The sequence below is a fragment of the Eublepharis macularius genome, chromosome 14 (genome assembly GCF_028583425.1).
Source record: "Eublepharis macularius isolate TG4126 chromosome 14, MPM_Emac_v1.0, whole genome shotgun sequence".
In the NCBI taxonomy this organism is placed as follows: Eukaryota; Metazoa; Chordata; class Lepidosauria; order Squamata; family Eublepharidae; genus Eublepharis; species Eublepharis macularius.
In genome coordinates this window covers 15,520,453-15,535,971 of record NC_072803.1, presented here as the reverse complement: position 1 = coordinate 15,535,971, position 15,519 = coordinate 15,520,453, and the positions used below count along the sequence as shown (strand labels likewise).

The 15,519-nt window shown below is 38.0% G+C and overlaps 1 protein-coding gene across 1 annotated transcript in view; it reads right to left on the bottom strand.

Annotated features, from left to right (window-relative positions):
• The window catches only part of ARHGAP32 (Rho GTPase activating protein 32), a 246,304-nt gene that overhangs the window by 157,726 nt on the left and 73,059 nt on the right, over window positions 1–15,519 (bottom strand). The window lies entirely within an intron of this gene.

Genomic DNA, 15,519 nt, shown 5'->3' with positions numbered 1-15,519 from the left:
TTTTCTGGGAGGCAAAGCTTGTTTTCAAGCTTTGGATCTAAGAAGGTCATAGAGCTGAAACTGCTAGCTGAGAAGAATTGAACCCTTCTCCCTAGGAGAACAGCAGTAGCTGGGAAGAGATAAAGAAGCAAGGAAGAGCAAAAGAGCAGGGATTGCTGGCAGCGGGACTCTTCGTTGAATACCTGAGACCAGCACCCTAGTACAGAGCTGCCCCACTTCATCTTGTCAGGAGGACAGGGGAACTGCTGTTAGGGCAACAAGCAAGCTCCAGGATTCATACAGCATCTTCACAAAAAGAGTCCTGCTGTTGCAAGGCCTTCTGGATATTTGGGACACTGTTCCAGGCATAGCCTCTGGCCAAACCCACAGAACTGCCTGTGCCCTCTATCAAGTGGATTGTGAGTAGGACTCTGCTCTGGGATCACTGGTTACTGACTTTGGGAATGTTTTCATAGTTGTGTTCTGTTATATTTAAATAAACTGGATTTACATTTTGAATTTGTAAACGTATCTCTAGACATTGAATCTGGCTGTTGGAAGTCTGGGGGTTATAAATGTGATAAGCAAAAAAAAAAACCTTATCACTACAAAGAAAGGGGAGGGACGTTCATATTTTCATCATTCATCGTTCATCATTGCAGATGGTAGTGTGGGTTGTGAAAAAGGGCTACAGACTCATTCCGATAGTGCCTGGCTGACCCAAATTTATTTCAAGAAATCCTAGCATGCATATGGCCTCTCTCTACAACTCACACAGAACATGGTAGATAACCAAAAACAAAGAATGGATACCCTACCTGAGATTTAATGCTATTGAAATCAATGGTGCTTACGTCTGAGTGAACATACACAGGATTGAGCTGTACTTATTTATTATTTCATTTATTAATGTGATTGGTATATATTGTATCTATATAATTTTACATAAATCAGCAGTGCTATAACTGCCATTCATAATTTTTTATGTATTTTAAAGGGTCATTCATTACATGTTCAACATAAGAAATCAGTTTGACTTCTGTTGCTGAGAAGATATTAGATCAGATTTTAAAGGGATCGATTTGTAAGCATCTGAAGGACCACTCAGTGATCCGGGGAAGTCAGCATGGTTTTGTCGCCAACAGATCTTGTCAGACCAACCTGGTTTCCTTCTTTGATTGAGTGACGAGCTTACTGCATTGTGAGAACTCTGTTGACGTGATTTACCTGGATTTCAGTAAAGCTTTTGATAAGGTTCCCCATGACATTCTAATGGGTAAACTGGAAGACTGCGGACTGGACTATAGGACAGTTCGGTGGATAGGGAACTAGTTAGAGGACTGCATCCAAAGAGTGGTGGTCAATGGTGTTTCATGAGATTGGAGGGAGGTGTCCAGTGGGGTGCAACGGGGCTTGGTTTGGGGCCTGGTATTTTTCAATATTTTTATCAATGATCTGGATGAAGGGGTAAATGGGCTACTCATTAAATTTGTCGATGGTACCAAATTAGGAGGAGTGGCAAACACTCAAGAAGACAGAGTTAAAATTCAACAAGATCTGAATACTCTGGAGAAGTGGACTGTTGTGAACAGGATGCAATTCAACACAGATAAGTGCACAGTATTACATCTGGGCCACAAACATGTGAAGCGCAAATACTGGATGGAGGATACACTTCCGGGTAGTAGTTTATGTGAAAGAGATCTTGGGGTAAAAGTGGACTGTAAACTAAATATGAGCTGTCAGTGTGATGCAGTGGCAAAAAAGGCAAACTCAGTCTTGGGTTGTATCAAAAGGGCCATTGCATTGAAATTGCAGGAGGTCATAGTCCCTCTCTATACTGCCTTGGTCAGGCTGCATCTGGAGTACTGCGTGCAGTACTGGAGGCCTCACTTCAAAAAGGATGTGGACAAAATTGAGAGGGTGCAGAAGAGAGTGACAAGAATGATCAGGGGTCTGAAGACTGAGCCCTAGGAGGAATTGCTGAAGGCCTTGGGAATGTTTAGTTTGAAGGAGATTGAGGGGGGACATGATTGCTCTCTTTAAATATTTGAAAGGCTGTCATTTGGAGGAGGGCAAGGAGTTGTTCCAGTTGGCAGCAGAGGATAGGACCCGAAGCAACGAGCTAAAATTACATGCAGAAAGGTACCAGCTGAATATTAGGAAAAAAATTTTCACAGTCAGCGTAGGTCAAAGGTGGAATCAGCTGCCTAGGGAGGTGGTGAGCTCCCTTCACTGGCAGTTTTTAAGAAGAGGTTGGATGAATATTTGTCAGGGATGCTTTAGGCTCATCCTGCATTGAGCAGAGGGTTGGAGTAGAAGGTCTGTATGGCCCCTTCCAACTCTGTAATTCTGTAAGAACACAACAACAAAAGGTGGAAGTAAAGCATAATGTGAGCAGCATCTATACAATTGCATAGACACACATGTGAAATGAACCGGCCTAGTCTCTAATCTTTGCACAATGAGCACAAACTAAGGGGGGAAGTGAGTGAGTTAGTGAGTGAGTGTGTGTGTGTGTGAGAGAGGGGGGGGGGAGGGAGAGAGAGAGGGAGAGAGAGAGAAGCAGGTGCACAGAATACAATCTGGGATGTTGGGACTAAGGAAGTATTCCTAAAGAAGATGTTGGAACTAAGGAAGTTTTCCTAAAGAAAAGGGAACAATGTTTTTTAAAAACCTAAGCAATTTGGAGACTAATTCAAACATTCTAAATGGGAAAGCTCAGGGACACACTAACAGCACTACTTCTGAATAATGTGAAGTAAAACCTTGGAACTGTCAGAAAAGCATAAGATCCGGAAATGAGAATGACCTATTAGGTGATGTAATCCATCACTTTAGAGAAGGATTTATAGTTTTACCCACCGTAGATGCAAACAGACAGTGGCCAGAAAAGAAGCAAAAAGAAAGAAGGTGGGTAGATATTTGCTATTTCCAACTATAAAGATTGGAATTTACATATACATACATACTGCAAATTGTAAGAATAATGCCTGCTTTCATTAATCAGTCAGAAAAATTAATACTAAGCTAAACAAGTGACTTTTCTTACTAAAACTGTATTTAATGCACTACAGTTTAAAATACCTAACTGGAAAATACCCCTTGAATAAGGGATAATGATAAGCTCCATTTTTGGTAAAGTGGTTTAGAACCCTTAGGGGAAAAATGAACTATTAATAATTCTCATTAGGGCTATTGTATACCAATATAATAACAGTAATGTATTACTTATTCTTACCTATCATTATACTAGGCACCAATCTTGCTTTTTAAAGAGAGAGAGAGAGATAGCCCTACCCACAGGCATGTCTTCTAATAAAACATAATAGCAAAGAAAGGGAATTGAGAAACAAAAGGCACAAATTTCAGTATTTGGTACTGCATGGATTTTCCACCCGGCACACTCTGTCAGAGGTAGTTTCACAATATTTTCAGGACTACCCATTCATAAAAGAAAATTCCAAAATCCAGAAGAAAACATTTCAGGGAAAAAGCACTGACTTCATCTTCTATTTATCATCCAGGATCCAAAGCACTTTTTGACAGTTCTGAAGTTTGGGGTTTTTTTTTTACTTCTTTCAACAGCAAATCTTCATAGTAGACAGAAACAGTTTCCCACATTTTCCTGAGTTTCAAAAGTGGGGTTGCATGGTCAACTGCTACTCAAAAATCACAACACTAAAGCCCCGCTGGGTATACACAATTTTTCAATGCTGGTATTAATCGTCATTCTGAAAAACACACGTCCACTATCATCGTATTTACTTACTCTTCATTTTGGAGTATATGTCATAGTGTTTACTATAACAATTATGTGTTTATAAAATTCAGCTTTATCTATTAAATGCTGCATGGAAATGCTGCCTACTTTTCACCATCCACGTAGGTCAAATCATGCTAACCCTTATTGTGCCGTCTTTGGTAACTTTGGTAACACTTCCTCCAGTCTAGAGAGAACTACCTAAACTGTCTCTCCGAAAGTCAATGTGACTTATTCAAAAACTGTTCTAGATGGTTTGGGCTCAAGGAATCCAACACACCCAACTTACTTAGATAGTCAGATGATGCTTAAATAGTTGCCTAATTAGAGTGTTTCCAATATGCATTCATAATGTAAAGGTTGAATTTTCAGACTATGTCGCTCAAGAATCCAATAGTACAACTTGATTTCTGTTTTTCCATTCAAGATGCATAAAGCAGTGAATGTAAATATGCAAACAGCACCTTTATAAACCTACGCTATAAAACACAGAAGCAGTGTTAAAATGCTAGCAGAGGACTCGCAGTTCTTTCAAAAGGCTAAGCACCAGCCCAAAAATTCCTGTAAGACCTAAAACCAAGGGCTGGGTCCTGCTGAATATTTACACCAACAGAAGTGGGAAGCAGTTTTCACCTATCCCTTCTTCCTACTGCAGATTACAACCCACCCCCATTGTTCCTGTGGATGCAACCATCACATCATTGCCAATGCAAAGTATATTTCTAGGGAGAAACTATCATCCGAATAAGGTTTCCTAGCAACTATACTGTATTAGGTCCTATGAAGTACTGTCTTTTCAAGACACTTCTTTAAAAGGAGGAAACAAGCCAAAATACACCTAGGAATCTTTCTAGGATTTTATTGAATGCAAGGGCAAACCACCTCTGTTAATTTTTTTGCCATTAAAACCCCACTAGGGGTCACCGTAAGTCAACTCTGACTTGAGGGCCGGATTTCATTTCAACCCAAACATTGTATTAAAAACTAAAAACTTTTCAGAATAGGGTGCTTGCTCAGGTTAAAGAGTTTTATGTCAAAAAGTACACCCTCCTTATCTTCAGTTAGGCCAAATGTGAGATATCTAAATATTCTCCCAACTATAAAGTAAGCCCTGAAAACTGAACATAACCAACTTTAAACAAACAGCATCTGCATCTTCATGAAAAAGGCAACAGAGAAGTCAGTATGACTTATCTAAAACCTAATTTGGATGAGTTAGTTTAACAACATCAAAGCTCTGACACAGAGATCAACACCTGAGAAACAAAAATGCTTACATTTCAAAACAGAGTTTTCTTTAAGAATATACAGCCAAAGTGCTTTTTAAAAAACCCTAAAAGGACTGAACACATACAGAGATATACAAACACCTGGTGCTCCGGAGAATGCAATAATCAGTATCCCCTTCACTTTTTTTCTTTTACAATTCATACAAGAACCTTGTTGTTATGATCAAAACCATGAATGCATGCTATTAGTATCCTTTTCCCAAAAACTCCTTTGTTCATGTAGGCCAGAAGTAGTCACATTATTAGCAAAACACATCAACAAGCTGAAAGAGATCCTGAAGCTTATCAGTTTGTAGAAGCCTAAGCCTATTTTACTTTTGTGCAAGTGCACTCACTGTATACAGCCTCATAATGACTGGTCCTCTATTGCTCACTATATGCTGTTGTCTAATGTCTGCCTAATGTCCAATGTGCTGATTTAGCTGTTTCTATGGACCGCCAAATAGTGTCAACTAAGACTACTAAATTAGCATGCAGCCAAAATTTATGTCAATATGGATTACAAGATATGATCAAAATAACAAGTCTTCATTGTAGTCAAAAGATATTGAAGGCGCATGATGGGGTTGAGTAATTCTAATGTATTTTTTTACCCCTCAATCATTCCAGAAAGGATTATCGGAAAACAGGTACACGTTATTGGAGGAGGGGAAAGACTGTGCATTTTAATGAAAGGGAAAATAAATCTGCTTGCAGGTCTCCTTAATAAGAACAACAGGAACATCTCATCATAAGTTCATCTATATAGATATTAAAGGAACGTTGTATTGGTATACAGAGTAATTTGTAAACAAGGAAGGCAATTTCAAGAGACCTACATATATATCTGTGCCAAGCAATTATCTCTTCCGTGCCTGAGGATGTATTCATTATATCATGGAGAAAGATAAAAGGACACTCCTACTGAAGGTCATTCAAACTACCATCATGTCACTGCTTCTTGGGCTGTATTGAGCCCAGGTGGGTAAGAATTCAATGCTAATTATTGTGTTTCTTTGAAAGATTCTGACCTTTGTGAAACAAGCTATCAGTGCCACTGAAAGGTGTTAAAGTATTCCTAATTTCAATTCTAAAATGGGGATCGGGAAGATGAAAAAAAGATGCTATAGTTTCCTGTCTTCTACCTCAATAGAAATCATTAGCCTATTCTTGAAAGAATACAAGTCCTAATTCACATTCTCCAGTGACTGAAGATGAGTAATATTTCCCTTATTTAGAACAACCTACTTTCCCAAGGATTTGGCCATTAGCAAGATGCTTAATGCAAGCTACTAACCTGATTGCCCACAAGAGCAGAACTGACACAAATGCAGAAGTCCAAATTTCCCCTGAGTGGTCTTCCCACGCAAAGTAAACAAAAAGGGAGAAAAGTGCTGCTTACTAAGAGAGAATTGGAAGGTCATTATCTGATGGGTAAGTTCATGTAGTTTAATTCTTCTCCTTCCATTACAAACTCCCTCCACTAGGATATTTTTACATAATGACTAGATGAGTTCAGTATACATTAGTTTTTGAAAACCTGCTAAGGACCAAAATACAATTTGTATTTTTCATGTGGGTCTTTGGTTTTCTATTTGTCCCATATCAACCCCCCACAAAAAGTAAAAGGGAGGCTCAAAGACATATTTTTAGTGCATCTTGTGTCAATGCTCTAGATTTGTTTGCCTGCAAAGAAGCATGGGTACATGGTATCATAGAGCAAGTCAAAACTGTACAGCAGCACTGCTAGCATATATGATAGAACAAATGTTCTGTATGATAGAACAAATGTTTAACAAGAGGAAAAAGTTTTTTAATACAACAGTTTTAATTATCTTGAACCACAATGAGGGATAATTAAATGTTTTCATGAGCAAGAATAAAAAGAGCTTCAAAGACTTGGCACAGAATATTACAGTGCCAATTCAGAGATTTGTTTTGCGTTTTAAAATGCTAGGGTGTAAAATGGTCCATGAGCACTTAAAATAATTTCACTTGAAAAGATGATACGATGTACAGATGCAACTAACTGTCATGGTTACTCATGTTTTAAGCCTTGGAGGAAATTTTGTTTTAAAACCCTTTAAAAAGTGCTGGAAGAACAAAAAACTATTGTCAGTCATGCAAATGCTAGCCAAGGAAACTAGAATAATGAAGTGACCCTACTATTGAATACCTTACACAACAAATGGGGGTACTATTGAAAGAAAGTTGATGCTGCCTGCATTAGTTAGAAAAACTAAGAAAAACAGGCAAAACCAATTTGTTCATTGCTCTGGATTTTTTTTCTTTTAGTTGCATCAGGAGAATTTGAAAAACCAACAAAAATCTCTGTTCTGCAAAATGAAGCAAAATTTCTCAAGTGCTCTGTATACATATTTGTGCTCCTTTATGACTTCCCTGTCAGGTAGGCCAGTGATGATATTCTCATATTTCAGCAGAGAAGCTGTGTGACTCAGTATCACCTTGTGAATAACATCTTTGTGGAAATTAAATCAAAAATGCCCCTTTAAGGCACAAACATGGATGTTTTAAATGCTGTTTCAATGTCTCAAATGTTTTAATGTTGAAATGCTTTGATATTTGCCAACTTAGGGATTCTATTTGTTTATTTGATATACTACTTTTCCAATCAACTAGGATCCCTAAATTGGCAAACATCACTTACTTCCAGAAAGTATCAATATTTATTTATTTTTATTTACTCCCCCCTCCTCCATTTTATCCTAAAACAACCCTGAGAGGTAGGTTAGTTTGAAATATGTGACTGATCCAATATCACCCAGCAATCTTCCATGGTGAAGTAGAGATTAGAACCTGGTCTCTCAAATCCTATGTAACTATTACACCATGCTGGCTCTTCCTTGAGACAAAGTGGACTGATTTCTTTTTATAAACAAAATGCTTCACCTTCAATAAAAATCCTTTAAAAATAACAGTCCACTAAGAATTACCAGACCACAAAATGTTTACAAGCCCGTCTGCCCATAATGAAGTTAGTCATTAGTAGCATAATAAGCCTGAAAGAACAGGATTGATTCCTTTGCGATTTTAAAAACAAAACTTCCGCTACCTGATCACCTGAAGATAATTTTTAAACACACATTGCCTTCAGGCACCAAGGCAACTGGTTATTTACGAAGCTGGAATCCAGGCCCCTGATAGATACACTCATTGCTCATGTTCATTTAAATGCTAAGCAATGAACCAACCCTACAGCCGATTTTTAAAATATATTTAGTACGTTTTTATCTCAATCATCCTCCGAGGAGCTTAGAGCAGAATACATTGGTCTATCCTCACAACAATAATCATAACAATACTGTTATACTCACAACAATACTGTGAAGTAGGTTAGGTTGAAAAAGGGTGACTGGCCCAAGGTCACCCAGCCACCTTCCATGGCAGAATAGAACCTGAGAGTCTCCCAGACCCTCTTAGGGACACTAAATCCTATTACAGAAGGGGGAGATTGAAGAACAATAAAGAAAAAAATATACTGAAACATAAAATATTCAAATTCTTAAATGGAAAAGAAGAGTGAGCCGTAATTTATGGTTAACATAGCTTACAACAGAAGCAGGTCAACAAAGAGTTTTCATGTGATTGCCACTTTCCAAAAAGAGGCACATGTATTTTAACTCTCTCTTATTTCATATAGAACGATAGATTTACATTAAAAATTGCTCTTAGTTCCAGACAGACAGACAGGACTGTGCTGTCTGTAGGCTTCAACTGAGTGAGTACTATAGTACTTTGTGGTGACAAGTAGTCGTATCTTGTGTACATCAGCAGCTTACCACAGACAGAGGTAAAGAAAGACAAGAATGGCAAGAAATCCAGTGGCTACTTTTCAAGATATTGCAATAGGCAGGTTGAAGACTGAAGTACTACTCAACACAAATGAGCTAGCCAGCTGTATACACACAGAACTTAAGTGGTGTTGCGAATGCAAACATTCATCCTCATGTACATCTAGGCACAGAAGTAAGCCCACTTCGGTGATCCTGGATGAGTGGCACAATACAGACAGCAGCTTCTGTATATAATTTGTTTCGCTGAATTGTCAACTGCCCTGCATGTCCATTCCCTCAATGCAAATCATTGCAGCTGGTGACTCAGCAGAGTCATCAAAAGTCTTCTTTTAAAAGTACTGTGTTACAGCTTCCTGCCAAGGATAAAAATAAGATGAATGAACAGCAATCTCTGAATTATCTCATGTTAATCAGATGCTTACCCCACAGCCTCTAAAACTAAGGATTTATTTTTTACAAAACGACAGGAGATTTTTGAGAGCTAACTAGTTGACGCATACATTTCTCAGGACTGCCACCATGATTAACATGGAACATTCATAAAACAAAAACATTCAGTAATATGCTGTTACCTTAACATCACTTTGTACTTGGTCCTTCAACTAAAATTATATGTAATTTTCCCTTTAAATGTGCGCTTATATTTTAACATGTATTCTGCCATATATGTCTTAGGGACATATAATAATAGTTAAAAACATTGTGAATCTCAAAGATATGAATCCTTAAAGTAAAAGTTTAAAGCAAAATTCTTCTCTCATCTGTCCTGCGTGAATATAAATTCATTCTGCCTCATAATGAATATTTTTCTAGCTTTGTTCTATTATAAATCCAGGAACCTCAGAATGAGCCAATAATGATCAGTTTGCTTTTCATCACTTTGTTAAAAGCATATGTGCTTAAGTGAGACCACTACTGATGTCATCTAAAGAGAGGGCAATTTGTGAGTATTAGGGGGGAAATAGTCACAAGCTCTCTCTCTTGGCAGGCAGGCAGGCAGGCAGGCAGGCAGGCAGGCAGGCAGGCATGGAAAGAAGGGAGGGAGGAAGGAAACCCCTTTGGGGTCTCCTCGGCTTCAGGGTGTCTCTGTCCCATAATCCAGCCCAACCTGAAACCAAATTGAAAAGGGTCCAGAGCTCATGAGTTATCCAAAATCACCTGGAGCTGGTCTACTACTGCTCTCTCGTTTTTTACTAGAAAGGACAGATTAGCGACTGGGTGGTCACTGGAAACGTTGTTTTCCTGTAGGAATGGGGTACGTTTAGTAGTGGACAGAAAACCAGCCTTTTGAGTAGCCAATAAAGGTACTATGAGTTAGTGACTAGTTTATGACAGACATCAAGGGCTCGTTAAAGTGGTCCTTACATGCTTTTAGCAGCCAGGAAGGACAAGGATCCAGTACACGAGTGGATTGTTTACATCCATCATGGTAACTGGGTCAAAGTGGTCCAACTATACTTTGTTTATACTCTTGATATTTTACCTATATGTATTTTAAATCAATACCATTTTTAGAGATCACCAAAGACAGCTATTTATTTGAAACTTGTTTGGTCTACATAATTTTTTATCTAAATATTTTCTTGACTTGTATGATAGCTCATATTTTTATCTTATATTTTGTATAGTTATTGAACCAGAATTGTTTTATTAGGATTATATAGCATCTTGTAACAGATTTTATCTGCTCCTCAACCTTTTTGTTTTAATGTCTGGCATGTTGGTTGTCGGTTATTTCCCCCCTTTTCTTGGTTTGACTCTCTTAGAGAGAGGATTGCCAACTGCCTGGAGAAAAGGTGTTCTATCCCTTTAATATAATATCTGTGCTATGAAAAGCTTCAGCTGCCCATTTCTACACATACAGCTACTATTAACTAGGTGTGTTGGTAACCCTGTTCAGAAGCACACACACTGCAGCAGGTAACTTTTTTTTCTCTTTCTCTCATGGGTCCTGAACATACCCCACTTTAACGGCATGGCTGCAGCAACATTTTGTACAACAAAATCAGCACAAACAAATCAAAAGAAAATTTTAATTACAATTTTTCCTATGCTCTCCAATGAAGGCTACTGTATCTAATCATACCCTCCTAGGTAAATGCCATATAACATTAAAGTTCATTCAGTGTGGTAAAATATATCTAAAAATCAACTGCAAACTTAGCAAACTATTATTCTTCTTTCACAATATCCCCAAACTATATCTAAAGTTATTATGTTACCATTTTTTTAAAAAAACCTCAGTGTATACAAATATTTTGATGAATGAATATTATATGTATAAGAAACTGCCTACAAGTGGCTTTTTAATTTTTTTTTTAAGTAGGATTTAAGTAGGAAAATACAATGTGTTGTAGAGCTGACTTTTCCCCATTTTCTTTTAAAGCCCTTGAATTCTCTTACTTAACACCTCACAGAATTACAAGTGTTTTGACCTTTTGTAATGTTCAGGGCTTTTTTTCAGCGGGAACGCAGTGGAACGGAGTTCCGGAACCTCTTGAAAATGGTCACATGGCTGGTGGTCCCGCCCCCTGATCTCCAGACAGAGGGGAGTTAAGATTGCCCTCTGCACCGCCAAGTGGCATGGAGGGCAATCTAAACTCCCCTCTGTCTGGAGATCAGGGGGCGGGGCCACCAGCCATGTGACCATTTTCTCCGAGGGCAACCCACTGAGTTCCACCACCTCATTTCCCAGAAAAAAAGCCCTGATAATGTTTGATAAAAATTAACCCATTTTATGCAGAAACACAGTGACCATGGCATGGATAAAGACAAATGAAAAGACAAGTCCTGCTGAACATGTATGAACTGACACAAAGAGCAAGAAGGTATCGAATAGGTTTGTTTGCTTAAGATTTATGTTATGTTACTTAATGAAACAAAACATGAAGCAAGAATGGCATTACAGTCAACATAACAGCAACCCTTGTCTTTGAACAAAATGCCCAGTACCAAGTCACTAAAGGAAAAAAAAACTCTTATGTGAAAAATCTGAAGAACCAATGTCAATTCCCCACCCCCCAAATTAAGCAGTTCTGATCTTTCATCTCATGGTTTGGAATACTTAAGGGCTGCATACCCACTACCAAAATTTGAGAACAATTCCTAAAGACAAATACAAAAAAGATAGACATTATATATTTACTTCATTTATACTCTGCCTTTCTCCCAATGGGGCCCCATCATTCTCCTTTTATCCATTTTCTCCTCACAACAAACCTGTGAAGTAGGTTAAGCTGAGAGAGCATGACTGGCCCAAGGGCACCTAATGAGCGTACATGGAAGAACTGGGATTCGAACCTGGATCTTCCAAATCCTGGTCCAACATGCTAACCAATACGCCATATTAGCTATATAAGACATCATCCTAAAATTACAGCTTTTACCAGGCTCCTGATACTTTTTAAAAAGATACACACTAAATAATCATCAGTTTTTACTCCCCCAAAAGCACAAGTCTAACCACACATGCATATTACAGAAATCCACTCACTGACGAGCCATAACTAGGTGCAGATCACTACTGAATACACAGCCCCCAGCAAATCTGATCTTGTCTCTGCATGTGAAATGGCTAGTGATTTGTTTAACACATTTATATGCTGCCTTTCCATCCAAATAGGGTCTCCAGGGTGGCAAACAACAAATATTAAAAACATTAAACATATACAAATACAAAAAAACCCCACAGACATATAAACACAACCAGGGAGGAGGGCCAATAAGAGGTTTAAGGACAGAACACCACTGTAGTTTTTTCTTGAGTTTGACCTTTTCTGATGGGTACCTAATGGGTAAAATTATCTTAATTTATCACTAAAGCTGAAATGTTTGATTTGAGCAGTGATTGCTTTCCAGGTGGCATGTCCATCTATACTTTACCACACACAAAAAGTAGGACAGGGTACTAAAGTGAGTCTATCTTTAACACTTTATTGTAGTGAGTTACAGATTGTCCTTACAGCTTCTCCAATTGTGTCTCATCTAAAAATAATATGGACAACCTGTAATTTTTTTTATGCTTCTAAACTTAGTGGAGACAACCCTGTAAAAACTATTACTCAGAAAAGCTCCCCAATTCAAAGCTTGATTCTTATTCAAATATATCATACTTATGAAAGAAAGATAGAAAAATTAAGTGAGCTACCTCAAGCTGGAGTCTTAGTAGTTAGACTTCATTTCATCTCCACCACGACTTCTATTTGATTGCCCCAATTTATCTTCTGTCAAGACAGTATCACTATTAATTATTTCTCTCATCTTTTGCATCTCATCTACCCATATTTACATGTATCATTGTTGTATCAATATTGAGAATGTATAGAGTGATCGTTTATACTACCATTGGTGATTCTCTAAAGCATGGGTAAGAAAGACATCACTTGAAACCAAAGTTTAGTTAAACTAACTTTGGTTAGTATGGTCATCAAGGGCAGATCTCTGTGGCTTATTAACCACAGTTGGTCTTAACAATGGTTTTGTATGACATCTGAACACATGACTTAATCCTTGTTTGTTCCCCAGTGCTACCCTCATAATGTAGCATGGGACACCAGCTAGTTACTGCAGAGGAAGCAAGAAAAAAACCAACTAGACTGTAAAACATAACATTAATTCAATCAAAGTGAAACATGGCAAGTGGGTGAAGAAAGGGCAAACCTGTGGAAATTAAGCTTCACATCCATTCATAATGTGATGTTATCTTTAAATGATTTGAAAACAGACGGATGTATTTGAGATCCCAAAATAAAATGAAGAGCAAAATTCAGGTCTAGTAGCACCTTAAAGACCAATTAGATTTCCAGGGTATGAGTTTTTGAGAATCAAAGCTCCCTTCATAAAATAAAATGAGTTAGTCATTTTGTCATCATACCTACTGGGGTTATGGATGTGCTATTTAGTATAGCCAGTTTAAAAATATACCCAAATAATACCTATTTGGTATTACTCGAGTATATCTGGATATATCTGTCTTATTCAAATATATTTATGTTCCCAAATTATCTGGGTATTTTTGAGACTATCCAAGAATCATATTTCACAGGTTGCACCACTTTGTTCCCCCCCCCCCTTTGCAGGATTCCCAGGCCATAGGGGGAGGGGGGAGGGGCCAGCATATAAGAGAGGGAGGAAGGGAGGGATTTGCTTGTTTGCCATGTGCCGTTGCCAGGTCTGGCCGCCTCGGTAGTACTGGCTTGCCAGTTTGGTTCTGTTGCTCACATAGGCCCTGGGTTCTACCTGGCATCTCTAAATTACATTGGTCTGTTGAGCTTGTAATAGTCCCTTGCTTCAGTTTGGTTCTACTTGGATTCTCTGGTTTGGTGTTGGTCCTACTGGGATTAAGTAGCTCTCTGGATCACAGTAATTGGCAGCTGACAGCAAAAGAAAGAACATTCCAGGAATGAGCTTTGAAAATCCTTGACATTCACACTCCCTCTTTCCCACACATAATACGCCAAGATTGAAGACTTCCTGTTTTAGAAGTAACCACATTTTTTCTTCAGGCCCAAGACCTGTTAACAGGAAGCCATCTTTTGCTTAAGGCAACAAATCTGAAGTTCTGTTCTGAGAGCAAAACTCTGTTTGTAGTGCTTGGGATCCAACCCAATATTTGTCATGTAATTTTCTTACTTTGATTTACTAAACGAATCTATCTATAACTATGTCTTCAGAAGGAAATATAGTGCTAGTGGTAATGTTAGTTCACCTTAAATATGGCCCATATTACTCTTTTAAATGAAAGTAAATGTGAGACAAGTGTTAGTTTGAATGACAACCACTTAGAAACCATAGTTTTTAAAAAAATACAAAACAGTTGTTTTATGACAGGGAACTGCTGCAAGTATAGCGTGCCATTTGTTACATTATTGTATTAAAGAAGCTTTATAATGCCAATTCAGAATCATCTAGATATACCAAGCAACCATTTGGCTCTTCAGCAGAACTGCCAGTACAAAAATTACTAAAAGTAAGACAGACAGATGCTTTACTGGCTGCCTATTCGCTACTGAGCCAAAATCATGCTGTTTGTTATGGGTTTTTAAGTGATAAGCGGGATAAGGCAAGCCTATCTGCAACAGCACCCACATGAACATATTCTTTCTTTGTGAAATGTGGAGATGGCCTTGCACAGCCCAGATACATGAAGTAAATTCTAGAGGATTAGCAGCAGCATGGAGTTCTCCATTATTGTGCTGTAGAAACAGCCAGATTACTTAATGTTTGGTAGAGTTCATACACAAACAGCTCTCACGTTTTAGCAATCACTTGCTCTTTTTAACTTATTATTTTAATTGTTTGGTTACTTAATTTTGGCCAGAAAGCATACATTTGCTTTGGGTGTTTGAGGAGGAAAGGTGATTAACATTTTTAAAAATAAATAAATTGATAGTGCAATCCCAATTTTTAGATCGAAAGAGATTTTCAAGAAGGTAACCAGCCATTTGCTTTAGAAGAATACCCCAATGGTGTGGCACAGTCTTCAAAGTGTTCATCTAAATATTAAAAACTATTCTAATATCCTGACCCTACAGATTATCAGCCCAATGTTTATCAAAGCTATCACCATAGAAAATGTGAATGGACATTTTATACCACAGCTACACTACCAAGGATTTCAACAGTATTAGCTAAAAAGAGAGGGGGAGACACTTAACTTTAAGATCTAGCATGGTACAGAGGTTAGAGCATTGAA